Raw genomic sequence first — 27,464 nt, forward strand, 5'->3', positions numbered from 1 at the left:
GCCCCCGGGCACGGTCACCGGAGAGGGTCCCGTGTTTCCCCGGGCAGGGTCCCGCTGGTCCCTGCCCGTGTGCCCCCGAGTTCCTCCGAGTGCACAGGGATGCTTGCAAAAGGCAGGGTGTCAGAGAAGGTGGGGGTGCCTGGAGTATGAGAGGACGCTGAACAGAAATGCCAGTAATAAGCAGCTGCCCAGGGGTGGGGTGGTCTGGACAGGAAGGGCCTTTTCCTTGTCCCAGATTCTGTAGGGTCCTCGCAGCATTTGGACAAGGTGCTCAGCACTTTTGGCCTTGTAGGACCATCAGACCCGTGTAAATACACACAGGTCTTGGGAGACAGAGGTGCAGATGAAACAGGGCTGGGTGAAAACCTAGGAAACAGCTTGAACACACAGGCAGAGCCTGTGGCTTCACTCAGGTGCTCACCTCTGCTGGAACGTGCAAGGTTCATGGGCCTAGTCAGCCAGCTGAGTGTTGATGCAGGTGAATCGGGCTGTGTTAGCCCTTTGTGCCAGGGCATACGCCCTGCTTCCCTGAAAAACAGGTCTGAGATGCTCTGGGAGAGGTTCTTCCCCATGCTAGAGGTTTGTGTGGTTGAGGCATTGCACACAACAAGATGCACATGACTGTCTTAGGAACAGAGATTGTATGTGGGAATAATGGGGCTCTCAAGTACTAGTCCAAGCTACCACCAAAACAAGTCCTTGTCATGCTGGCAGATGGCATAAGGCAGCAGCTCGCTGACTTTCCCTGTTATGAGCCAGTTTAGAGTGGTGATTTTGAGTGACCCCAAATACTAATACAGACGTATAAAATTGGATTTGTGTCAGACCTGTGACCTTTCTGAAAACTCTCCTGATCTCTGCTCTGCAAGTCGTTGGCACAGACTTGCACATTTGCAGTGACCAGGCTTCCAGGCGTCCTCTGGAGATAAAGCACCGAGTAAATAAATCAGAGGGAGGAATTGCTCTGTTCCTAGTTCAGCCTCATTGTAGGACCGTAGCAGCAGTGAGAGCAAAAGCTGTTCTTGCACCTTCCTTGACTATCTCCTTCTTCCCTGGTGTGAGCAGCACAGATTGCTTGTTCTGCAGTGGCTCAGGGGCTGGCGCCCATCGCGCTCCGCTCCTGCGTGCCTGCAGAACGCGTGTCTGCCCGGCACGGCTGCCAACACCCACCCCGGGCACATCCCCGCCGCCTTTCCCGTCTGCGATGAGCGCGGTGCGTGCCGGCCGGGGGTCCCTGCGGGGACGCTGCCCCGGCAGAGCGGGGTCCGGGCCCGAGCGGAGCGGCTCCTCCGGGGTGCCGCGGAGGGAGATGCCGCGGGCCTGCCGAGCCCCGGGGCTCTGCGGGCTTTGTGCCGCCGCGGCCGCGGGGCCGGAGCCGCGCTCGGCGCCGCCGGAGCCGCGCTCGGCCGGGGCGCCGTATCAGGATAAGAGTCCCCGCGCCCGGCCCGCCGGCCCCGCCGCTGCCCGCGCTCATCGCCCCGGCCGCCGCCTTAACCCTTCGCGCCCCGCCGCAGAACGCCCGCTGCGCTCTGCCGGCCCCGCCGCCTGGCGCGGGCAGCAGCTCCGGCGCCGGTAAACCTCAGCCTTTTCTCGGCTTGCTGCTCGGCAGGGCCTGCCCTGGGCGGCAGCGGTGTCCCAAGAGCGGGGACAGCCGAGCAGGGCCCCACGCAGAGCAGTCCGAACACCTCTGGAGCAGGCAGCAATAGCAGCTGTGGTAGGAGTGAAGCTTACAGCCCATGCTAGGATTCCAGCACCATCAGGACTATGCGGACCTGAGATGATTTCCCTAGGGCTGCAGTGAGCATCTGAGGTGCTGGGAGGATAAGGCTGGCAGTCAGGGTGCTCAGGAGTAACTAGAAGGGGAGAAGACTTGAGCTGCATCCTGCCTGCACCCGTACAGGCATCAGGAATGCATCAGGCATCCAAGCAATAGCCAGGCATCCAGGATGCTGAGTCCTGGTGCCATTGTGATCCTGGAGCCTTGTCAGGAGTTTGTCTTTGCTAGATGATGGTCTGTCAGCCATGCTGAAGCTGCAGCAGCAGCAACAGTATATTTTCATTTGGAAAGAGGATGCCTCAGTTTGATTAAATTCTGCCTCAGTACCTCAGCACAGGCTGTGTTTTGCCTTTAGGACTGCAGCAAAGGAAAACCCCAGTGCCCAGCTCTAGCATGACAATGCTAAGCAGGAGACCTTGGCTGGCAGCATTGCTTCACGTGCTGTCTTTGAGCTTCCATGTTTCTTTTGACTGCAGTGGGTGAACAGTCTTGGTCTGCTGGAGAGGTGATAGTTAATAAAGACAGGTGATCCTGTTTAAAAGGAGGAACCAAACTGGGCACTTCTGATGCTGCCCAGGTTCATAGAGACAATGGCACAGGCTGCCTGGGCAGCTGCACAGGGGCAAAGGTAGTGTGGGCTCCTGCTGCTGGTGGTGCCCTGCTCAAACTCCAGCGAGCATCAAATGAGGGAACCCCAGCTGACTGCAGGGCTGGGAGCAGACCTGGGGCCTCTCCTAGACTGGCTGTTCTTCCCTTTTCCCTGAGCAATGCCTTTGCAATACCAGCAAAACAGAAGTGTGAGTGAGACTTTGCAGTGCAGTCCAAGGGAGATCAGGCACATCAGGGACTTGTGAGACTATGGGATAGAATCTGTGCTAGTGCCTGAGCAAAGAAAAGGACACTTTGGCCAAGAGCCTGCACAGGCATGGGCAGGACTGAGAGCAGCCTGGGAGGAGATGAAAAGATGTTTTTAGGCCTGTGGGAGTTCACCAGAGAGGCAGCGAGATGCATGGCCTCAGCGCTGCCCTGGAGGGGTCATCTTCCTTGGGTGGCTCGTGCAGGCAAAGGATGCTCGATGCAAAGGGCTTCCCGGTGCCTGCCCGTTCCTGCAGACCGCGGCCCCCGAGGTAAACCCCAGGACATCCGCCACCCGTGCCTTCCATCTGCCCAAAGAGCCGCGGCAAAGACTGATGTCGAGTCTTTCCAGCTGGGCTTGGAAGCAGCCGGCGCTTCTCCCTCGCTCGCTCCCTCCCTCTCACGGCAGCCGCCGCCCTCCGCTGCAGCACCGCCCGCCCGCGGGGAACGGGGGTGGCCAGGCTTTCGCCGCCAGCCCCTCCCGCCTGCCCGTGGGGGACAGAGCCCCGGTGCCGCCGGTGCCGCCCGGTGGGGCGTGGCTGGGCGTGGCAGGGGGCGTGGCGCTCGCTGCCCCGCCCACCGGGAGCTCGCCCCGCCCCGGCAGGGGGCGCTGCCGCCCCCGGTTCTGGGGCCTGTCCCCCCCCTTGCCCCCTGTCCCTGTCCCCCCCTTGCCCCCCGTCCCTGTCCCCCCCTTGCCCCCATCCCTGTCCCCCCCCTTGCCCCCGTCCCTGTCCCCCCCTTGCCCCCATCCCTGTCCCCCCCCTTGCCCCCGTCCCTGTCCCCCCCTTGCCCCCCATCCCTGTCCCCCCCCTCCTGCCCCCTGTCCCCCCACCTTGCCCCCATCCCTGTCCCCACCTCTGCCCCCCGTCCCTGTCCCCCCCTTGCCCCCCGTCCCTGTCCCCCCCTTGCCCCCCGTCCCTGTCCCCCCCTTGCCCCCTGTCCCTGTCCCCCCCTTGCCCCCCGTCCCTGTCCCCCCCCTTGCCCCCCACTTCTGTCCCCACCGCCGCCGTTCCCTCCTGGCCCCGGTTCGGGCGCTGTGGGTGGGGGGTGAGAGAGGGGCGAGTCTTGTGTTAATTTTCAACCGAGGCCGTTGCCTCCCGTCAGTGGAGCTGGATTGTTTGTCCCCACATCACCTTGAGCCCTGCAACTCTGGGGACGCTGGCGAGGGGTCCCTCCTGCAGCCCTCTCCTCGCACCGCACTGCTGGGCGGTGGGTGCGCTGCGGGCAGGAAGGTGACACGTCCTGGCTGGGATGCTGTGGCATCGCCCGGAGCGGCGGGCTGCCTCCACAGCCTGGGATGCACTGTGCGGCTCCCCTCCGTGGAGCCTGTTGCTCCGGGCAGGAGGGTGGTTAATGCCTGGAAAACTTGTTGGTAAAGATAATAACATGCTGCTCTTCTTAAGGGCTGGAGCTAGTCCTTGTGCCTTGTGTGTAGAATTACAAAATATTTTGAGTTGGAAGTGACCCACAAGGATCATGGAAGTCCAGCTGGGCATAGGCTCTGGGAGATGCGGCAAAGGTGGGATTAGGCGTGGGACATCCCCGGCACAGTGAGGGTCGAGAGCAGGACCCGCGGGGTCCCGGCCTGAGCAGAACGGGCGTTTCGGATGATAAAGGGCAGAAGGATGCTCAGCAGGAGCAGTGCCCGCGCTGCCGCGGGGAGGAGCGGGATGCAATTCCGCAGGTCCCGGCTGTGCTGAGACCCGAGTGCCATCGCGTACCCGTCTGTGAGACTCGTGGCTGTGCGACACCTGGACGGCCACTCGCGGGGCGCCGGCCACTGGCCGCGGGAGGCCCGGAGCGGGCGGCGGTGCCATGCCGGTGCCGGCGGCGGTGCCGACGGCGGGCGGTGCCGCTGGGCGGCCGGCGGGGCGCCCGCGACCAGGAAGCGGTTAATCGGCGCGCGGGGCTTTTATTTTGACAGGGCAGCGCCTGGCTCCGGCTCGGAGGAAAGTGAATGATCCTGTTTCTCCAAATGATTATTCAGGCTCCGGCGGAGAAAGGAGCACTCGGCCCGCAGCGCCTCGCCCTCGCCACGGCGCCCCCGCCCGCGCCCGGGCCGCCGCGCCCGCCGGCTCCGCTCCCCGCCGCCCGCGCCCGGCCGCCCGCCGCAGCGCGGGGAAGCCGTCCGCGGCCCGGGGCCGGGCGGGCAGCCGGGGCTCGCCGCGGCCGGACGCCCACCCCCGCGGGCGGGCGCGGGCTGGAGCCGCCGGCTCGGCCGGCGGAAGGAGCGGCGCGGCGGGGCGGGGGGTGCCGCCGGCAGCGGCCCCGACCCCGCGCCCTGCGGCGGGCGGCCGAGCCATGAGCGCGGCCCGCGCCGCCGGCCCCGCGCCGCCGGCCGGCCCCCAGCAGCCCGCGGAGCCGCGCCGCGCCGCCCCGGCGGGCTCTCCCGGCCTAGCCTGAGCCGCTCCGCCGCCGCCGAGGTGAGTGCCCCGCCAGGCCCGGGCAGCCGCCGGCCCATTGTTCCGCCCCGGGGGGGAGCCGGGGCTCCGCGCCGCCCCCGCACCGACCCGCGCTCCGCGCGGCCGGGCCCGCCTCGGGGCTGTCACCGGCCCGGGGCCGGCCGGGAGCCGCCGGCCGGGAGCCGCCGGCCGAGCCCGACGCTCCGGGCCAGCGCCGTGCCGTCGCTCCCGGCGGCGGCGGTAACTTGGCGGGGGACGGCGCCGGCCTGGGCCCGGCCTGCCCCCGGGTCCGGGCGGCTGGGGATGAGCTGTCAGCGCTCCCCGGGACACTGCTCCTGCTCCGCGGGACCCTGCCCCATTCGCTCCCGCGGCTCGGGCACCGCTCTTCCCAGGTCCTTCTCACCCGTTGCTGCTGCGGACAAAAGTGCCTCGACTGGGGCTTTTCTCTGGTGCAAAGAACTTAATCGAGTTCCGTCTCGTTTCACCGGAGCGGGTCTGGGTTTTGCAAGACGTTATCGGTGCTTTAAAGCCCCAGGGAGGATGGGAACTTGCCACGTCTCACGTAGGGTTTAAACAAACACTCCTGTCAGGGCTCATTCTAAGTGTCAGGGGAGACCTGTCCCCTCCGTTTGCAGTGTTCTACTCGATAGGCTTCGGTTCCCTGTTGAGATAAATCAGGCGTGTGGTCAGCTTGGAGGAAAAATTATAGAAACACCACATGTACGTATGTGTTTTTCTTGTGCACGGGAAGGAATCGATGTAACAAAACCTCCCCTGCATTGTATTAGGGACGTGCCTTTAGCAGGTGGTGAACTTGCTCCAGCCCCGTTGTTGCTGGAATAGAAATGCGAGAAGGATGCATATCTGAGCACATAAGTAATGCTACATGACAGGGCAGGCTGTTGTGTTGTTGTGTGTGGCAGCGTCTGCACGCCTTGGGGGCAGCTCCGCTTGACAGGGTGTCGGGCTGCGGCAGCGCACGGCTGTGTCCTGGCTCTGCCAGGGAAAGGGCTGCCAGCGGCGTGGCACAGGGCACAGCCGGGCACCTCTGGCTGCAGTGATGCCGCGGGAGCCTTCGTGTGTACTCCTGACCTGCGGGATCTGCTCTGCGAGTGTGCCTACCACCCATTACCCTGCCGACGTGCAGCTTCGTGCCAGGCGTGCAGTGATGACATGCAGCTCCCTCCGTCCACCAGGCGCATACAGGGGCTGTGTGAGCGCCTTGCTTTGCTACTTTGGTGGCAGGAGGGATAAGAACAGTGAGTCACCGAGGAAGTGATTTGCCCAAGGTCACTTGGCAAGGGTGTGTGGTGCTGATTCAAGACCTCCTTTGACTCTGGTGCCTGTGATAATGCTGGCTGCCACCACACGTGGGTATGTAATACCCAAGGCTGGAGCTAGTGCAGAAATGTCCAGGTCGATGTTGCTGCCTGCTTCTCCTTGGTGGAAAGATGAGAGTGTCAGTGTGCTGTCTCTACAGCAGCTGTCTGCTCCATTGGGACTTTTGCCAGAGCATACATAACCTAAGTGGTGAAGAACCTTTTTGTTTGTTTTTTAATATGTGTGTTGCCATTTTAGCTGAGCAGGTGGTGGGATTGGTTGCTCCTTACCACCCTGACCTGCATCTTCATTACCTAGAAAATCCATTTCATGGTGTTTTCCGCGGTGCAGTGTTGTAGGTATTACTGTGTCTCCTTCCCCTGAAAGTCCATTTCCTCTTTCCAGATCCCCGCCACTGTAAAGAAATAAACAGGCAGCAGCTAAAGGAAAGCCTGCTTAGAAACGAGAAACCACAGTTGTTGTTCAGTTGAAGAAAGTAAAAGAGTTGTGTTTTGTACTTTCAAGCCCTTGTGCACCTTGCTGTGTTGCTGTTGGAAGGTGGCTCTCTGGCCACTGTGTGACAGAGGGCACAGACAGCTGCGTGGAGCAACTGGGCCATCACAAAACTGGACACAGCAAACTCACTGGGCTGTGCTGCTCCAGGGCAGCTGCCAAGGATGTGCTGGAGTTGCACTTCAGTTCCAGGCTAACTCCAGCCCATGAGATGTGGACTTCACTCATACTGGCCTGGAGTTTCTGAGGTCCAAGCTCTACTCAGCCTTTGATTTTCTACCAAGTTGTCAACCCAGCTGGCATCATGTCCTCCATACTTGCTGGTTTGGGGAGAAAAAAAAACTTTGCTTTTTCTTCTCTCCCCTGCTGTTCACTCCTGCTGAGCGCTGGGAGAGCTTTCCCTTCTGTCAGTGCTTGCTGTGTGGAGGGATGTGGAAAGGAGGGATAGCTGGAGAGGAGCTCTTGGTTCCCTCTGTGGGGAGCATCAGCTGCATCCCAGCCAGTGGTTGTTTCTTACTGCTGTGGAGACCTTGCTCTTTGTTACTCACTGGTTTGTTTCAGGGTCCCAGAATGGCACCTGGGATTGTTTTCTGTCTCTTTCAGCCCCACCTCTTGTCAGTACAGTGTCCAGTTCAGGACTGGCATCAGAACAGCCCTTGCTTCCTTGCCCTGTCTCAGGTGATTGCATCGGGCTTTGCTGCTGCTAGGAGGGAAAGTTCTTAGCAGTCAAAGCACTTGAGGATGTGTTTGTGTTCCTCGGATGTCCAGATGTGCTGCTGTAATGGGTTTTAATCTGCTCAGGTCTCATTCCTGGAGATGGCACAGGCTGGCTTCCAGCGCTTAATTCCTTAGGGCTCCATCCAGTTTTAAATACCCTGCCTGACAGATCTCTCAAGTTGGTCTCTTCTGGGAGAATAAGTCCCATGTGGGAAAGCACAAGTTTGCTGTTCCTGTCTGAGAATGCATCAGCAGTCTGTTCCACCTGTGAGCCTGCTCCTGGTCTTCTGTCACTGCCTCCTCCCAGGGTTGTCTGCTGTCCCCCAACAGCCCGAGCCAGGCAGAAGCCTAGAGCTTGCTCTGAAAATGTCATTTTCCTTGTGCTGCTGCTCTGTTGGCTGAGACCCAGGATGGTGCCACTGCCCTGGACTGGGGGTGGGGAGGGCCGTGGGGGGTGTGAGAGGGCACATAGGAGGCTTGAGCTGTGTTTGACTAGTTTTGACATTTTTAACAGGAAATGTGGTATGTAGATGCATGGATATATAACATAATGCATGGTAGAGATATCATAGCGATGTGATGTACAGATGCAGCAATATTTTGTCAGTGTTATTTAAGCTGTATCAGCGAAGTGCAAGGAGGATTGCCAGCACGACTCTTCTGGAAAATCAGAATCCAGTGCAGGTCAGGACTTGGTGTCAGTCAGCTCTCCTTTCCTCCCAGGAAGATTTTGACTGGCAAATGCATTCTCTGGTGATCCATGTGTGGTCCTGTGTTTCCAGAGGGTGGTGGGAGCTGTGGATTCTGACTTTATGTAGTTGATCTCCATGAGATTTAGTTACCCTGTGAGGTTTCTCATAGTGCTGAAGCTGTGGAAAAGTACACCTGCCTTGGAGCAAGGGGCCTTGGAAGTGTTGTGAGTGCTCTGCTTTTCAGTTGTGCGTCTTCAGCAGCTCTGTGTGGTGCAGATTGTGAGGATGGCCACAGTGACATTCCTCAGTCCTTCTTGACTTCTGTTTTTTAAAGTTGTGTGCTGATTTCCAGTGGGCCAGTCTTTGCTGCTTTGGTTTGGCTTCCTTTCTTTACCACCTCTGGCAGCCCTGCGTGGAAGGCACCCAGGAGCTGTTACCCAGCAGATTGGTGGGCATGGTTTCTGTTGCTGTATTTTGCACTCCATCAGCCTCTCCTGAGGAGGCAGCACCAGCCAAACCACATGGCATGGAGGAGAGGCACCCTTCCTTCTTCTGTGGTGCCTGTTCCAGGTCATCTGCTTAGCACCAGACCCTTTCCTGGGAACAGAGAACTGGTTTTGGTTTTTTCCTACCTGATCTGTGAAACTCAGAGGGGGATAGGGTGATGGATTTGTTCTAACTGGGACCAGTTCACAATGGCATTTGCAGTTGCCACAGGGTTATACTCAGCAGGAGATAGTGTAGGGGAAGGAGTTAGTGTCATGGTGCTTCTAATTTAAGAGGAAGCCAGGCTATGGAGAGGCAGCTGGTCAGGAGTCCTGCTCGCTCCCTGCATCCTCGGCCAGCAGATCAGCACTTGTTGGTGCCCAGGGCAGCCTGGGCCATGGCAGGAGGATGGAGCCTGGGTTGACTTGGCATGGCTGTCTGAAGCCTGTACCAAGCCTTGGAAATGAGTGTGCTGCTGTTGGGCATCCTGACTGGCTCCAGGTCCTGCTTGCTTGGGCCCAGACCTGCTGCTGCCCCTCTTCCAAGGCCTGGGGTGGGCCATCTGAGACAATATGGCTCTGAAATAAACAGGGTTGCCTTGATGCCAGCTACAGCCCTGCACTGGAGAAACCAGTGTGAGGGTAGTGGGCTGCAGTGCCCTGAAGAGGGAAATGAGAACCTGTTCTGCTCTCACTGAGTGTGTGTCTGTGCTGGGCACAGTCAGTGCCATTGAAGCCTGCTTCCCACTTGCTCAGCTCTGTATGGAGAGGTGGTCTGGGGCTTTGACAGCTTCTGGTGTCTGGGCACAGGCGGCTTCCCTCTATCCCAGTGTCCTTGCTGAATTGTCGGATGGGTGCATCAGGCTGTGGTTTCCAGCCCCTTTTCCACTTCGTGTGATTGGAGGGCAATGCCTTCACCTGGTATCATCCTGCTGCATCTTTCTGGGCAGCTCCAGGCAGAGGAACATGCAAGCTGTGCCTGGGCATCTTTGGGAGACAGGACTTCTCCAGTGCAGGCAGCTTGTCTGGCAGCTTCAGCTGAGTTTTTCTTCCCCCAGAGAGCTGGAGTTATGTTTGGGTGTTGGGTTTTTCAGCTGCAACTCAGGATGCCTGGAGTCCCAGCTGGGGTGTAATGGGGAGCCTCTTCTGATGCTGGGGTAATAGCCTCAAGATGGCTTTTGGAGGGCTGTGTGCTGTGCCCAGAGGTGGGGCGTCACCCTGCTTGGTGATGAGCGCTGCTGGAGCCAAGTCCTGGGCCAGAAGCCAGGTTTGTGATCCATGCCAGAGAGGGCGAGACTTGGAAAGCAAAGCAGAGCTCCTCCTGAGTGAGAGATGGACTGAAATACTGAGCAAAACCACAGAGTGCTCCTTGTTCCTGCCTATGCCTACTTGTCTTCTTTCTTCCCAAAGTATGTGGGAGGCCACAGGATGGATCTGCTAGGGAGCAGGAGGGCTGTGCTGCTCAGGCACGTCTGCACCATTGTGCCTCTTCAGGGTGCTGGTTGGGTTGGTTTTTCTCAGTTTTATTTTGTTTTATTTTTGGGTTTTTTTTCCCCCCTTTTTACCCTGCCTCTGGTATTACTGGATCTTCCCCATCCTTGCTGCTGCTGGTTTAACAGCCACCTCCTTGCAAGGTGTGCTGTCCAGAGCCACGCTGTGCTCAGTTGCACTACTCTTTCTGTCACAGGTCAGCTGAGCAGCTTACTTTTTCCTTGCTCAGCTCCTACTCCTGTGGTTGAGAAGAGGAAATGGGCCAGGATATGGTTTGTGTAGAAGATGCACTGTGGCACTGACTGTTTACAGATTCTGTGCTTCTCAAAATGTAAGCACAGGAAATGCCAGGCTCTGCTGGGGTTGGTGTGAGCAGCGTGGCTCCTGCATGCTTGGTGTCTCGCAGCAATCTTCTGCCCTGTCACAGGACAGAAGGGGTTTTAAAAACTGCAGAAGCAAGTGCTTGGGTTTTTTTTTACCTCAAAAATAGAGGCTGGCAGGAAAAGTGAAAGGAAGTGACTTAACCAAAGACAGGAAGGGAATGTGTGGCAGAGCTAGAGAAAGAAGCCAGGATTCCCAGTTCCTGCTCATCACTCCTACTCTCTTGCCTCTCTGGGTCGCAGCCTCCTATTCAACACAAAAGCAGGGTTTTTCTATTCTTCTGAGAAGATGGAGGTCAGGAGCACCTCTCTTGAAGTATCTTCAATGCATCTTTGAGTTTTCTAGCAAGATTTGCCCCGCTGAAGTTAGAAAGCTGTGGCTTGTGTGGTTACAGTGGAGTTGCAAACTCTGTCCTTGGCTACTGAGCGGAGCTTCTGGTGCTCTGAGGAGCACTGTGGTCCTTTGTTCACCCTGCAAAGAACTGCTGCTCTCCAGTAATGATGTTTGGAGGGCCATACCAAACTTTCTCTTAAGGGTTTATGTGAGGAGTCCTCTGCTTGCAGTGTATCCCCTGCTGAAGTTTGCTTCATGAATGGTCTTCCTTGACTTGCCAGCCAAGGCATGGTACCTGTCTGATCAGTCTGCATTAGTCACCTGGTTCTGCAGGCAGGGACCTGAAGCGTTGCAGTCTTCCTAATAGAAAGTAAAACTCTCTTTGGAAGAAAGATCCTGCTAAATAGCTGTGTATCAGTGAATAGCTGTACTCTCCTTCAGATGGGTAGGGGCTCCAGCAGTGGGTACAATGAGAGATCCAGCAGTGGGTACAATGATTGTTGCTTTGTTCTGTTGCCATGCTGGGCTTCAGGCCTCTGGAAAGGCTGCAGTTGGGAAAGGAGGCTGGCTTTTAAAAAGGTGGTTTATAAAAGGCAAGGGTACCAACAACCCACACTGTAGGTCTCCCTGCTTAGGGAGAGGAACTGGATGGGTGGCTCTGAAGGGTGGTAACTGAGCAGAAGGGCTGCATCTCTGGTCAGCTCTTGTCAACATCAAGCTGGCCAGGACTGTGGAAACCCCTGCAGCACTGGAGCTTTCACCACTTCCTTGGCAGGATTTATTCCAGCACTGATCTGTAGCAGGGGATCGGGCCAGACAGGGCCTGAACAGAGCAGGTCCAGCCACAGGCGAGCCTCAAGCGTGGCAGCTAGGCTGGGCTGAAAGCTGCCTGTGTCCTGCCTCTGTGCAGCCTTGTTTGAACTTTCCTCTGGCACGGAGCAAAAGGAATCGGGGAGACCTAGGGCTAGTCCAAGCAAGTTTCCTCTGCTCTGTCCGCCCCCAGATGCGACGAGGGGCGGGTTGGGGCGATAGCAGCAGCTCAGGACTGTCCTCCCAGAGCAAAGCAGTTTGGAGGGGCTTTGGCCGTGACAGCTTTTGAGCAAATGTTTCTTTCCCGCTGGTGTTCCCTGCCTCTTGGGCAGGGAGGGGGAAGTGAAACTGTGGTTCAGAGCGAGTCCTCTGGATGGCAAGAAAATTGCTGAGTAGCTGGTTTCCAGGTTGCCGAGGTTCTAGCCAGGGCCCGGTGTGGCTGCCAGAAGCAACAGGCTTGGAATTTCCTCCGCCTGATGCCAGCTCCACTTGGGCTGGCCGCAGCACCTCTGCTGGGCTGGAGCTCTGCTGGAGCTCTGCAGTTGGGGCGCTCCCAGAGCAGGGGTTACACTGGAGCTGGAGCTGCCCCCCTCATTCCCGCAGCCTGGTTTCTATTTTCTTTTCCAGGGTCCAAGATGTTTTGAATTACGCAGCCTGCGCCTCCCGCGGGGCTCCTTGAGCAGCCGCCTAACGAGCTGAGCTCCTGACAAACTTTGCTCTGGCTTTAGCTGTGCTTGGAAAATTTTACAGCCTTTTCAGAAAAAGGAAATGCCAGGAAAGGCCTGTCTCTTCTTACTTTTATGAGGGGGTCCCAGTTGAGAGAGGGTGAGATGAGTTTGGAAAAGAAGACAGGAAGGATTTTGTACATGGTAGTATATACCATTTCTGGTGATCAGGGTGAGTGGACTTGGTGCATCTTCCTGTAGTGGGCACAGTGGGGGCGAGACCTGCAGGAGATGCACCACAGACACAAGAATCAGTGACTCCTTTGCTGCAGGGAGGTGGTGGTCTGTGTCTTCCTTCCAGCTGCCAGCATAGTCGCTGCCTGTTTAATCTTTGGTAATTATGCTTTTTCTGAATGGTGGTACTTTTATTTCTACTGTGGTCGCGGGCCACGTGGAGAAGCTGCGTGTTGGTCCCCAAGGCTCGGGGAAAGGACTGCCACCAGGTGCTGTGCTGGTGCTTTCCTTATCAGGGCTAGCACATGCCCAGGCAGGGTACTGTGAGCACAGGGCAAAGAATGCAGGTGCTGCCAGCACAATGTTTGACCCAAGAGGGACAGTCTAGTGTGACTTTCCCCTTTGGACGAGAAACCAGGACCCAAAATAAATGGTGACTTACCTGCCTTCCCTTTGTGCTGAGAAGGGAGCAAGGAGCCCTCTGTTTTGGGTAAACTCCCCCTTGGCGAGGTGCTGCCCTTGGATTTGCCTGTTTTCCTTCAGGAGAGCCTGCCAGTGATGTCATGCATCTCCCAACAAGTGCTTCTGTCTGGAGAGGCACTAAGGGTACAGGCTGCTTCTTTCCATCCTCCTTGCATGTCCTCCCAGTGTTCCAGATCCCTTTCCAATAGTGAAAGCTCATCTGTGGAGTCTGGGATGGGGGTTTTGGTTGGAGCCTGTAAAAACTCAGCAGCCTGGGGAGTTGTGGAACTTCTCCAGTGGGAGGGCCCGAGGTTTCTGTGCGATCCATAGGCATCAGCTGCTGCCAGTCGTTGTGGATGAGCATCAGACGTGGGCAGTGATGGCTCTGGCTGGAAGGAGCCTCACACTGGTCCTGCTTTGAGGGCATTGCCTGTTACACTTGTCAGGAGTGTGGCTCTGGACAGCTATTTGATTTGGCAGCCTGTGCAGGCCTGGTAGCCCTGTGAGTGGGGTGCAGGCATCAGAATTGTGCCCTACTCTCCCTTTTTTCATTGCTCTACCCATCCCGTGCTTTCTGCTGTTTTGTGCAAGAGAAAAAGCACCTCGTCGTGGCTGTGTCCCCTCCTCCACCTGGGAAATGAATGATATATCCCCTTTCCCTTCTCGGGACTCATGTGCAGAAGCTGAGATCACATTTGACAGGAGAGGCCAAGCACCTTCACTCTGCTGCTGGGAATTATGAGAGTGGCCCTCCTGTTGGCTTCTCGCAGTGATGAGCTTCTCTTTTCCCAGATGGTTCTCAGAGCTCAAAACGTCTGGGAAGCTGCTGAGGAGATTATTGAAAAAATAGTTAAATAGTTTGTTTTTGTTTATTTCTGCGATGCCATCTGCACATACATGGTTTAGAATGGCTGAATTGGATGGTTTTTGTACCCTTTAGTTTCCTAATTTTCAGTGGGGAATCCTGTTTCATGTGAGCTTGACACTAGGAAAGAAAAGACCAAGCCCTGCTTGTCTTCTTTGCTGTTAGAACAGTACAAACCCAAAGGAAGCACAGGTAAGTGCAGGGCATGGCTGTGCTTCAGTCTGTGGCATCTCTCCTTCCAAAATATTTCTGTGGGTCAGAGGTTCAGTAACAATCTGCCTAGACTGCCCACCTCCACTGGAGAATTCAGTGTGAGTTTTTGCTTCTCGTTCTCTTAAAAAGAATTAAATAAAAGAAAAATAAAGCAAATAAAAGCCTTTCCAAAACCCAGACCGGTTTTTGCTCTTTGCAAGTCAGTTTCATGAGTTGAAATTGTAGACATCTTGTTGATAAAAGAAGAGTTACTTTGCCTAAAGCAGAGCTTCAGCAAAGAAATGTCCAGCCATTTCCAAATATTTTGATATAATTTTAGCCCTGGTGTGTTATTTTATTGGGAAGAGTGATTTTTCCACCTGCTTGTGTGGTCAGGACCTTACCTGTAAGCAATTGCTTCTCACCTCTCCTTGTGATTTCAGAATATTCAGAGACTCAGCTACTGGTGGCAAATGTTTATAATTTAGTTTATTATGCTTTTTAATCAAAAGTAATTTCACAAAGTCCTAGTCTGATTAAAATGTATTCCTTATATTAGTAGGGTTTAGTCATCTTTTTTTTTTTCCACCATAGTTTAAGGCCCCAGGGATTTTTCTGATGCTGTTGCAATAACAGGCTGCCATTGATAAGTCCTTTCCCCACAACTCCCAGTGGCAGCCTGCAGGCCCTTGGAGGAGCCCATCACAGTGGGTTTAACACCAGAGGAGCAAACAGCCACGCTGGGATTTCTGTTTCTGAGGCCGGTGCTGGCAGTGCCATTTCCTGAGCTCTTTGGCTGGAAAGGGACGGCGTTGACCCTGCTCAGGGCTGCTGGTTCCTGTGTGGGTGATGACGTTTGTATTCATCACCAGATGGAGAAGTTAATTGCATTGCCCAGCCTCTGGTTGAAACAGGACTGCAGAAGAGGGTAGCTGTGGCTGGTGGTTAGTTATTTGGAAGGGGAGAAAGAAGAGGTGACCATACCCAAGAGTAATGCCATGTTTAGGCATTGTCCTTCCTCCAAGACCTGGTCCTGAGCATTTTGGGTGGCTGCTCTTTCCCTGTTTGATCTGTGGCTGTTTCTGTCTGTGGGTGGTCCAGTGGTGGGGCTGTGGTGGCTGTTTGCAGGTTTTTTGGAAAAGCTACCAGGGTTATGCAGAGTTGATCTTTCTTGGAAACTGATGGGAGAATCCCAGTAGCAAACACTCCAGGCAGTCAGGCTTTTATTCTCTTGCTGCCTCCTTGCCTCCCCGCTGGGCACAGACCCTGATGTGCCTGTACTTTGGCTGGGATTGTGTGCAGGGGGCTCAGCATCAGCTGAGAGCCCAGCACTGCTTCTGCCATCACATGCTGATGATCAGGCAGGGCATGGGGCAAAGCTGGGGCCTGGCTCAAGAACATGTTTGCACACACGGTGTGTGTCTGTGGGGGCTCCCTGCTCTGGTGAGCCGTGGTGCATGGCTGACCCTGGGCTTGGAAAGGAGTAGGAGTGTGGGGGAGCTGGGATTGTAGCATTGAGACAGAGAGGAATCTGTGCATTGCCCTTGGCCAGTAGACTAGTCTAATGCCTTGTCTGATTTGCATATCAATTAATTTTTATTTTAAGAGGACTCAAGTGGACCCAAGTGCCAGACTGCATCTCAGTATGCTGTAGGAAGAACCCAGGAACGATTTGATTTGAACTGAACAAGCCTGTGGATGGTATCACTTAATGAGCCAAAGATGTTCCTCTGGGTGAAGTCAGTTCCTCTCAGTCTGAAACAGGTAAATGCCAATTTTTCTGGGGGTCTTCAGGTCCCATTGGATAGTCTGGGCAGCAGTTGAGTGAGAGTCTTGTAGTCACAGGATCCCCTTTGATGGCAGGATGGTTTGCCTGGGACCTGCCACTGCCCTCGGGGGTCCCAGTGCCAAGGGACCAGTTTTCTAAGGTGCTGCTTCCCCTCATGGCATGACTTGTCAGACCCAGTGCTGCTTGGCTGACCACGTCTTGGGTTCAGGACAGAACCCATGGCAGAGGGGTAGTTGCAAGGTAGCTTCTGGTTGTGGAGCTCCTCTGGTCAGCCTCAGTGCTGTGGGATGGGGAGAAAGCCAGCCTTCCCTGCCCAGAGGCAGGAAATGAGAACCACGTGGGCTGACTTGGAGCCTCACGGCAGCTCATGCTTGCAACAAAAGCAGTGTGCCTGGGATTGGGCTGGCTGGCTGCCTGCCATGGTGCTGGTGGCCTTGCTCAGTGTCCTCCCTTTGCAGAGAGAGGGGGGCAAAAGGGGCATCCCCTTCTGGCTCCGGTGCTCAAAGGGGGGCTGCAGCCAGGGCTGGTCTCTCTGCCTCTTTCTGCTGTGCTTGCACCCTTGGGCACTTGTCTGGGCTCTCGCTGTGAGGGTCCAGCTGCTGCACGTGCCAGGAGTGCAGGCAGCTCGCGGGCTGTGGCACGCTGCCTTCGCCAGGGCCCACAGACAGACCTGGCCCCAGCACAGCAGCTCTGCTGGGGCTGCAGCTGCCACTGCTTCCTGCACAAGAAGGGTCTTGCAGTTTCATGACAGGGATTTTTCCTCCTGCAGTTGAGGTCTCTCAGCAGTCATCCTGAAGTCTTTCTGTAAGCCCAGCTGAGGTGCCAGGACTCCCGCTTCCCATCTGAAGCAGTGGTTATTGGAGGGAAAAGCAGCATAAGCTTTCTCGGCGGAGCCTGTGGTGGTTGTGCTGTTGCCTCGCGGTGCAGCAGCAGTGGCACCAGCCGTGCCTGCCCTCCCTGGCTGGGCTGGAGGCTGCAGACATCTCTGCCTCCTGCCCCAGTGCTGCCCAGCACACAGCCTGCGCCCTGCATCGCTCCCGCAGCGCGCCGAGCCTCCCTCTGCTCCCACCCACACCTTGCAGGACCTTCAGATACTGCTTTCCCCGCTGCTGGCTCAGCTCCAGGCAGCCTTCTGCTTCACCAGACCGTAGCTGAAAAAAATCAGGGTGCCTGATGGAGGAGGAGGGCTTATTAAAGGTGATTCTTACCGGGCTCTGGCTTGAGATTCAAACAGGCAGCCGTGTCTTTGGCAGGGCTCCAGCCAGCGCCTGGGGCCTGAGGCAGGCATGGGGTCTGGGGCAAAAAGCTCGGGGCTGTTTGGCTGGAGCAGATGTGGGTAGGTCAGCTGTGAACTGCAGCCCTGCTGCCAGAGCTGGATGCTTTGGGCTGGTGTCTGCCTTGAGTGTGTCACGTGCAGCAAGGGGAGGCAAAGCTCACTGTTGCAGGTATTCATGCAGCCCCTTCCAGCAGACAGGAGCTTTTGTTTCTTTCTGTTCTGGGATGCAGTGGGATGGCTCCTTGGATGTAGACGGCCACAGGGCTGTGGGTTTTTGTCTCCTGAGAGTAACCCCCAGGCTTGATAGTCCTGCCATCATGGCAGTAGGAAGCCCTGGCAAAGCTGCATTTTTGTGGGTTCAGTCTCTCAGTGCTGCTGCACCACGTTCCCATCTGTGGGTATCAGCGTTTGGCACCAGAAGGTGTGCCAGTAACCTTTACCCCAAGCCCAGGCAGTCCCCCAAGCCACAGTTGCCAAGATGCTTTGGCTGCATCTTGTATGCCTCTAGCCTGGGGACTTCTCTGGAGAGCAGAGGAGCTGGGAGGGATGGAGCAGAAGGATTTGATGAAGTGGGCATGAGAAGCGTAGCAAACTCCTTTCTCCTGAAACCAGTGAAGCAGTAGCTGGGAGCATGAAGACAATGCCTGTCTGTGATCTCAGGGCATGCCCAGAAGGAGGGCTGAGGTATGTGGATTAGTCAGAAGGGATGGTGGAGGATGAAAGAGGATTCTGCAGCTTTGACTGTAAAGGCAGTTTTGGAAGAAGGAGCTGGAGGGATTGCAGGTGGGACATGAAAACAGGAGCTTGGAAAGATGGGATAAACAAAGCTAGTAGGGAAATTTGCCATTTTGTACATGGATCACAAAGATGTGAGCACAATTTGAACTGATTTAGACAAGAAGGCACAACTCTGTGTTTGGAGGGAAAAGGGATCCTCATCTTTGTGTGAGCATCTTTGCAATGGAGGAGTGCAGAGGCACAGCCAGATCCCCCCTGGCAGCTTGGTGTAATGTGGAGAAGTATTGCTGGGCACACGGTTGACAGGAGGTTCTGGCCCCAGTTTGCTTGGTAAGACTGGACAGGGACTGTGCCTGGTGTCAGAAGAAGCAGCAGTGGGAGAGCTGCGTGGCTGCCATGTGAGTGCTGCTGGAGGAGCCTGCAAAGTTGTCTGGATGCCTGGGATGGATGTGGCACAGCCATGGGAGCTGTGGGACAGTGCCTGGCTGGCAGGAGCAGGGCCAGGGCTGCATGGCAGCCAGGGCACCCTTCTGGGGCAGAATGTTGGCAGCTGGGCTCAGTGCTGCTGCACAGGAGGAAAGAGCCTGGAGAAAACCCAGCAGCCAGACCCAAGGGGAGTGCTTGGGTGTGCTGCCTGCCTGGGCAGCAGCCACAGCCCCCTTCTGCTCGTTGGTGTGGCGCTGAGCACAAAGGAGATGAAGCAAGGGAAGGATAAGGTGTGTGAGAGGGAGATGAGAGATGCCACTGAGAAACAGAACTGAGCTCTCCTCTTTTTGTGCTGGCAAATACAGCTGGGTGGGGCAGAGGGGCTGGGTTGCAGGCCAGAAACACTTGCACACATCCCTGAGAGGGGAAGCTGAAATGCTGCAGGAAGCCATGCCCTTGCCTGCACAGGTGATCCAGAGCTGCTGCAGCTCAGGGGTGGCACAGCAAAGTCGTGTTTACCCCAGACATCAGACCCTGTCCCAGAGACTAGGAGGAGACAGCTAAGGAGGTTAGAGGGCTCTGGCAGGCAGCCTTTAAATCCCCCCTGGGGAATAGGGATGTCAGCAGCAGCTGGAGGCAAGGACTGGTGGGTTCTGGTGTTTACCCAGTGCTGAGGAAAAGCAGAAGGTGCCATGTGGAGGCCAATTGTTGCCTCCCCCAGGAGACCAGTGGGGGAGTGCAGGGGAAGGCAGCTGGGCACAATGTTGTCCTGAGAAGAAAGCACTGATAATTGGAGGCAGAGGGAACACCAGGGCCCAGGAGATTGCTGGGGAGGACATCCTTCCTCTGAGCAGGGAAGGGGTGCCAAGAGTCCAGCAGGACCCTTGACGTGGGAGCACTCTCTCCTGGTTAGTACCTCTGGTTGTGACTTTGTGCCCAAAAGCTTCCCAGAAGGAAGTGGCGTGGCAGGTGTAGGTGTCTGGACTGCAGGGACTGGGCTCAAGGAGATCCATACCTGGCTCTTCTTCCTTCTCTGGTGGTGCTGGGTGCATTCCTAGAGTTATCATTCCCTCCCTGCCAAGGCTGGTGCAAGAATTACCTCAGGTGCTCAGCTGTCACTCTGTTGGGCTCTCATTTTCCTCTGCAAGGAGTCCAGCTCCTGGATTGGACCCACAGGTAGGACTCTGTCACTGATGGGTCAGGAGCAGGCTGAGCCAGCACACAGGAAACTGAGCACTGGCCCTGGGCAGCACTGAAGCACCAGCTGGCCCTTTTGGGAGCCCAGTGGCCTCCCTAGCCCAGACTAGTTTGGGGTGGCCCCAGTGCCCTGCAGCAGCTGTCTTCTCTGCACTGGAGGGATGGAGCCAGGAGAGGGGGAAGGGAGAAATTGCCCCGCAAAGGGTTAATAGTAGCTCCAGCCTGCTGCTCACAGCCCAGGCCCTGCTGCAGGAGTGGTGTTGAGCAGCCTGCTCCAGTTGGCGTCTGTCCCAGAATGCTTTGGAAAAGCACTGGCCTCTGACCCCCAGTACAAACTGAGCCCAGCACGTGGGAGGGAGAAATTACTCCCAGACCTTCAGGCTCCAGGGTTTACAAGCTGCCTGCAATAAAGCAGCCATTTTTTCCAACAGTTATTAAATCTCCCCTTTTAGCTCGCTGCAAACCTCTGCCTGTTGTTCCCCTACCCTGTCCCTAGCCCCACACTGTGCTTTTCCTGCTCAAGCCCAACACACCTCTATAAAGTGAGGCAGGCCTTCTTGGGAAAGGCTGAAGGCTCGGGAGAGCTCCAGCCACTGGTTCCTGAGCAGTGGAACCAGTGCCCCTCACCCTGCAGTGGTGGGTCCCATCCAGTTTGGCTGTGTCTGTCTGTCTGTCTGCTTTCTGCATGAGCCAGTGCAGGCAGCAGCAGCCTTCCAGGTGCCTTGCTGCAGCAATCCCTGGGGGAATCTTGTACCTGCTTCTCCCACTTGCAGGGTGCACATCTGCATCCCTCTTCTGAGCCCCCATGGGGCCAGATGGGCCTTTGCTGGTGGACCACACTTCAGTATTGTCTTACTGTCCATGCTGGAGGCTGGGAACCAAAGAGCAAAGGTTTTCTTCTTGGCCTTGCTGATGGCTGGGGCAGCTCTGGACAGGGCCTTGGTTTTTCTTTGCCTCGGTTCTGCTGTCTTGAAGTGGGAATAGGAGCAGGGTTTGCACTTACCTGTCGCCAGCTCCTTAGGTAACTTATTCTGTCTGCGCTCCCTGCAGTGAGCGACAGATTAATTGCCAGGGAGGCTGGCCAGTTTCTATGGGAGATCACTGCGTGGGAGGCTCGTGAGGCTTCCTTCACCAGCTAGCGTTTGTAATGACTGCTGCAGCTGGAAAGTGCCAAGAGCTGGTTATTCACATAGGATTTTGTGACCATCCAGTTGTATGGAAGCGCCGAGTTGGCGCGGGGCAGCGAGCGCTGCCTGTCTGGTGCTGTGCTGAACATGCCAGCATGCTGAGTTGCTGCAAAGGGTGTGGGGAGCACGTGTTTTTGTTTGTACAGTACTTTGGGAACAGAACACTCTTACAAGTGGCTACCGTGCCATGGGCACTGTGGGATCCAGATAAATAAAATGGGAGCTGGTATTTCAAAACAGCCTCTTCCCTGCTCCTCCCACCTCCTGTGCACATTCCTCTGGCGAGAGGCAGGCGAAGGTGGGGAGGTGCCCCCAGAATGCAGCCGTAGCCCATAGCCCAGGAGCAGCAGGCAGCCTAGACTGTGCAGCCCTCTTCCCAGCAGAGGTGGGACACACTGGATGGAGCAGGTCACTTTAGCCTTGGCCGTGCCACCCCCAGGCAGGTGGCACCTGCCTGGGCACCCAGACCAAAGACACCAGCCCTGGAGGTGGCTGGAGGACACCAGCTCTGAGGGTGGCCCTGGAGCTTTAGGGCTTTCACTGCCCTTCTTTTTCAGACCCAGTGGTTAGCCAGGAGCAAAGTGCCTTAGCTGGAGTCTCACACTGCACTGGCAGACCCGTGCTGTGCCTTGCTCTGTGCTGCACCCCTGGGTACAATGAGGCAGGGAAGCCATTTTCCTAAACATATCCTGCGCTGGTCTAGGATTTACTCGAAACACAAGAAAAAAAGCACATTCATCCGAACCCCCTTCTCTCTGCGAGGCTTGGTTTTGTTTTTAAATCTATATGGCAAGCGACCAAACTGGCTGAGTCAGTCAGCTGGCTGGCCACCAGAAGTAAAAATGCGGTTTTGTCCCCTCCCTTGTTCCACCCCCCCTCCCCCCCGGATTTTTTTTCTCCTTCACTTAGCGACAGTTTCATGTATTTACAACAAACCTCTTCTGCCTCCTTCTCTCTTGGGGCTGGGACAAATGGAAGCTGGTTTTTATTTTCAGAATCAGCCTAGGGAGAGAAGGTATGGGAGGGCAGCCTGGCTTTGCCTTCTTGCTTCTGCTCACAGTGACGCTGCCTGGGAGGAGAGGCAGCTCCTGCTGCATTCAGGCCTTTGCAGGCTGATGGCAGCATCTGCTGTCTACAGGCAATTAGATGGAGAGGTGAAGTGCCTTGCCCAAGGCCATGAGGGCAGGATGGGAGCTGAGAGTCAAGTCTCCTTTGGACCCTGACACCCAGAAGCTGTGCTGGCCGTGGGCTGGCTTTCAGGGGGCAGGAAGCCGTGTGAGGTTCCTGAGTGTTTTCCTGCCTGCTGTTGGTGTCTGGTTGAAATGTGCCCTGAAGTTGTCTCTTCCATGGGGAAGATGGGAGCCAACAACACTCCTGTGTGAACAGCCAACATCTTGTAGGGGGACCCAGGGGTGCTGGGCTGCTCTGGTGGCACTCTGCATGGGCAGCTGCCCAGGTTGCGAGCATCTCGTGCTGTTGGGCTGCTGGTGATGTGTCCTGAGAGCAGGAGCACAAGGAGTGGGTTTCTTGCTGTGGCCTGTGGTTTGGCCATCAACATCTTTAATTCCTGGGCATCCAAATTCTGTAGCCCCATACGTGGGCAGCCTTGTTACCCATTCTCAGGGTGGAGAGGAGGTGGTGCAGGGGGTGGAGCAGGTGTGATCTGAGTGCTCACTCTGCTGCTTCCCTCCTTCCTTGTGGCAAGCCTTAGTTCCAGCCTAACTGTGTGACAGATCATGACAAGTCATGGAATCTCAGTGTGTGTCCCAGCTCGCATGTGGCACCCTACAGAAGTAAAACTTAGCTGTAAATAAAGGAGGCTCCTCCAGAGAGAAGTTTTCAGATGCAAATTGTCCGGTTGGCTTCAGAGACAGATTTTTTAAATTTTGATTTCTATGTTGATTTTTGCTATTTCAAATGCATACAATGCAGCAAATTCTCCAGTCTGACTGGCTTCTGTGTACTTCAGCAAGGGGGCTGCATGAGAGTAAGCAGCTGCTGCCTGCTGTGAGCCTCACACTAGCTGAGGATACCCACGTTGGTCTGAGCTAGATTGCTGCTTCCTCTGTCCTGCCTCACAGCTTAATCACGGGACATACTGCAAGGCAGCAAAAGTGGGGAAGGGGAGAAACTGATTTACTGGTTTTTATTTTAGCAAGGATGTGATGGGCTAAGAAATGTTAAAGGCAAAGTAAACCCTTCACAATATTTTGCTCTGTTGAAATGAAGGGAACTGAAAGATGGACAAAGGCTTAAGAGCACAGTGAGGAAAGGTATCCACAAGTTGCTGGTAAGGCTGAGCATCTTTGCCACATGTCACATGCAGAATGTAGACGTGAGGGGAACAATAGCTCTATTATTCCCCAAAATGTATGTCTCTGCACATGCAGTTGTGCCCCCACCTCTTCTCTGATGGCTGGTGCCATCTCTGATGGTCTGCTATACGGTTCAGCTGGAGGTGGCTGTGGAAGTGCTGCAGTGGGCAAACATCTGCAGCTCCTGCAGGAATTATGGCAGCAACTCAGAAGAGGTGAGGAAAAGCAAGTAGCAGTGCTGGGACCTGGTGTTGGCAGAGATTTCTGGGACTGGAGATTAGTAGAGAGTAACGGATGCTGCACACTTGCTGAGCAGTAAGGGGAGTTTTCAGGTCAGGGGGGTACTGGGGGTGTATCTCCTGCCTAGTGCCTGTCGTCACTTCTCTTTCCCGTCTCTTAAGAGCTTATGCCCATAGGCTTGATGAGGTGTGGGAAGAGGAGAGCTCTTTAGCAATACCTGAGTGTCTCTCTGGAATCACTGTGCCTGACACCCTTTTCCCTTGAACTGATTTGTGGTCATTCATTCAGCAATCATGCAAAGCACAAGAAGAGGGGCAAAGGTTTGGAAAAGAATATAGTGGCCTGCAGTTTGCTGACACTTGTGGCCAGGTACTGAAGTGGACACCATTGTTTCCCACCAAACATGGAGCACACTGGGGACCCAACCCCATACAGGAACTTTTTGTGTGCAGTGCTTTTGGTAATTGTCTCTGTTAGTGGATGTCTACTCGATCCTGGTACTTAACCTTTTGGTTTTGCCAGAGAGAAGGAAACAAGACTTGTCAGTTCAGTTTTGGTTCATTTTTCAGTCTTTGCCTGGTTGAATTGCAAACCTGTGAGGATCTCGAAATCCCAGTGCTCTTTCTGACAGATAGGGGTGGGGAAAATAATCCAGAAATGGATCTGCTGTTTAAATCCTTTCCATCTCATGATCTGAAACTTCTGATAAACTGCCTGACCTTCAGCCCCTCTGTTTACAACCTAGCTGGACTCCTCAAAATGCTTGTGCTGTCTTACAGCTGTTTGTGGTGTTCCTCCACCCAACAACATGGTTTTTAAAGTTGAGGGAGTGGAGGAGGGAAGCATCCCTGAGGGACTACTTAACTTCCAGACTTGCTTGGATTTTGCTCCCCAGGCAGGTGACTGGAGTTTGGCACAGTCTGTTTCTAACCTCATCACCAGGAAAGATGCTTGTAACAAGGTCTGACCCATGGGCAAACTTCTAAACAAACACAAACTCCTGCAGCAAATCAATACCTGAATCAATGGGGTTTTTTTTCTCTCTCAGAGTACAGCTGTGTTGACTCAGTCTGCTGAGGCTGTTTCCTAGGTCATCTCCCTGCCAAAGCCTGAAATGAAGAGCTGGAATATCAAGCTGTTTTCCATTTCTGTTGTCACCTGAGTTGAAGGAGAAACCTACATTTTAGCCTTCACTGGAAGTCTTGCTTGTAGTTCTTGGAGTTAGCTAGCTCTCTCCAGTACATCAGAGGGGTGAAAGGCAATGGGCAGCTTAGCAAACCCTGAGCAAAACTGTGGTGGTTTGTACTTTCTGACTTCCCACCTTCCTACTTGTCAGGTGCCCTTTTGAATGCACTCTGGAAAAAGGCAAATGACACTTCAGTGGACTTGGTCCCTTCCACTGGGCCATCCCTCTAGGGACAGTTTTGAGGGAGCCCCCCACAGTGTTACCCACCGTGGGCTCTGTGTGTGCATGTGCTGGACAGGGAGGCTTAGCACCACGTGTGCTGTGTTGTGGCAGGTGCTTGCCATCACATCACCATGGGGTACAGGGGCTGGTACAACTGGAGCACCCCAAAAAGCCCCATCCTGCACAGCCAGCCACTGTGTGTTTGGAGCTTTGTCTGTAGTTTTACTTGGTCTAGAGGGGAAAATCACTCTTGTGGAAGTAGTTAGAAATGAAAACGTAGCTGCTGTCTCGTCCTCGGGCTGTTGTCACTCTGTGGAGGATGGACACTGCATGTCCCCTCCCTGGGGCCGTGCATGTACATCATCCTGTGATGTGGTGTCAGCAGGGCCAGCAGCCAGGGCTGAGCTTCTTTGTGATGGTCTCCAGTGAATAATGGGAGCTCGAGAATGAGCTGTGTTTGGCACAGAGCAGGTGGGCAGCGCTGTGTCCTGAGGATGCTCAGGAGAATGGTCTGTCTGCTCCTGGACAGTATGTCCAGATCTGGGAGCTGACAGCTCATTTCCTGTTTTGCGTTTGACCATGAAGATGATTGTTGTCTCCTGGATTTGCCCGTGTGGAGTGAGGCTAATGGACTTGGCAGTCAGAAGGGTGAACCCACTCATGTCTGGGATGTTTGGAAAGAGCTATGAGAGGCTTGGAGCCCACTCTGCTCCGAAGCTGTTACATCTGCAGCCTTGCCCGTGCTGTTTCTGGAGTGTTTGAGAAAACCCTGCGAGCTGCAGCTGGATGTGAGCAGGATGGTGTGTCCTGGGCCTCACACATATCAGGCTCCACTTGCTTTCGCAGCGAGGTCCTGGTGCCCAGAGGTGGGACTGCTGAATTTGCTGAGCCAAGCACTGAACAGGAGAGCTGGTGTCCTCTGTTCCCTGCTGTGCTGTAGGGCAGGCTCCCTGTCTAGACTGGAGTGCCAGGGCCTGGATGCAGGCAGGACTTCCATCACAGGCAGCAGCAGAGAGGCTCCCACCGTGCCTGCCGCCCACGCGCTGGCGCTGACACGCACACGTGTGCAGACACAGGTTCACACCAGCATGAACACGCTCGCGCGGATTCACATGAATTTGCAGTTAAGCAGGCACACCCACGCCAGCACGGATGCAAACAGAGCCATGCTGGTGCAGGCCTGCTCGCTGTCACAGAGGCAGACGTGTTCATATTTGCATGACTCCGGGCTTGTGCTGGCACGGGCACCAGTGTGCATGCTCCTGTGCTCACAGACACCGGCAGCGCAGCTAAGCCATGGCACTGGTCTATTTTTGGGAGCACTCCTAAGAATTGTAAGCGTGTTTCAGATGTTAGAGTCTTAGATGGGGGAAAGCTAGAACAGATGGCTGGAGGGTTCAGAGCAGCAGCCCTGCTGAGAACAGATATTTATAGGCAGATTTAACCCTTGTGTGGTCTCTGGAGCCATGTTTAAAGGGACAGCATCTGGAGCAAACATGGTAGAGCCGAGTGATGACCTCTGAGGGTGTGCTGTCCTATCTGGTTTCTGTGAGCCGATTATCAGTGTAGTCTGGAAATCCTGTCTATGCTCTACCTCTTTCTCAGAGGATGCAGCTTTCCCTAGACCATGGAGCCTGGTTTCTGTAAGCCTTGGTAAAAATGGGCTGGTTGTGGTTATTATTTGCTGACCAAGCTGGGGCAGCGGGTACTGCGGCTGCCCTGTGCCTGCGTGACCAGCAGAATGAGCACAAAGATTGTTTTGTCCCTCTTGCCCTGATTTTTTTTCTTTTTTTTTTTTTTCTCTTTTAGCAAAAGGTTATCCAGATTCTTCCTTTTCCTTGTTGGAAGCAGATACTGTGTTTTCTTTCAGGCACACCACCTTCTGAAGAGATACAGATTAAACCCCGCCCTGTCAGATCCATCAAGTGTTTTTACCTGCCCTCATCCTGGACTCTTGTGCTTGAGCATTTAGGGAAGACCAAAACCCATCTGGGGGTTGTGCTGCTTTGTTGAACAGAGCTGGCTGCCAAGTGAGGCGCATGGCAGGCTTGCAGTGACAGCTCTATTTGCAGTCCTTTCTTCGAGAGCATCTAGCCTCCCTTTTGGGGTCTGAGGTAGTGTTGTATTTAATTTGTCTGGCATGTCTTGAAGTGGCCTTCACAGAGCTGAGTATCAGACATGGGAGAAGGTGATCGGGGGGAAGGAAGAAAGCCATGCCCTCAGGTGGGACATGTAAAGAACTGACAGAGTAGTTATCTGAGAGTTGCAGGGAAGAAGACACTGGCTCTGAAAGCATGAACTGGGGTGCAGACCTGGGGAGCTGTGTGAGTCTGCTCAAGCTGCTTTTCAGTGTGCCTCTGGCAAAATTAGGGAGCAGTGGCACCTCTGGAGCTAGTGCAGGGCACTGAGACTGGATAAAAAAGAAACAGAAGTGATTGCTCCTGGCAGAGTTGTGCTGCCAGGTCCGAGAACGATGGTCTGTATTTGTGCTCCTAAAAATTGGGAGATTGAGTCTAGCTGTGAGATGGGGGAAGCAGCCGCAGCATTGAGTGGAAAAGGACATTCCTCCCTCAAAACTGATCATAGGCATTTGATCCTGTAGGGTTTGAGCTGCCGTGGTTGTGCACAGTGGCACACATGGCATGCACCTGGGCTGCACCTTTCCTCTGTTGGGACTTCAGCTAATCCACATAC

At 55.2% G+C, this 27,464-nt stretch overlaps 1 protein-coding gene across 4 annotated transcripts in view; it reads left to right on the top strand.

Annotated features, from left to right (window-relative positions):
* The window catches only part of BCL9L (BCL9 like), a 60,655-nt gene that overhangs the window by 9,983 nt on the left and 23,208 nt on the right, over positions 1 to 27,464 (top strand). For 2 of the 4 annotated variants that reach the window (XM_064398007.1, XM_064398010.1), the window contains exon 1: positions 4,904 to 5,055. The exons of 1 other annotated variant lie outside the window; for it this stretch is intronic. The gene's annotated coding sequence lies outside the window, so the exon portion shown is untranslated. Of the gene's footprint in view, positions 1 to 4,903; positions 5,056 to 15,800; positions 15,959 to 27,464 lie in introns of those variants that run through there. One more of the 4 variants, XM_064398008.1, reaches the window with a different exon arrangement.

The sequence above is a fragment of the Passer domesticus genome, chromosome 23 (assembly GCF_036417665.1).
Source record: "Passer domesticus isolate bPasDom1 chromosome 23, bPasDom1.hap1, whole genome shotgun sequence".
NCBI classification, from domain to species: Eukaryota; Metazoa; Chordata; class Aves; order Passeriformes; family Passeridae; genus Passer; species Passer domesticus.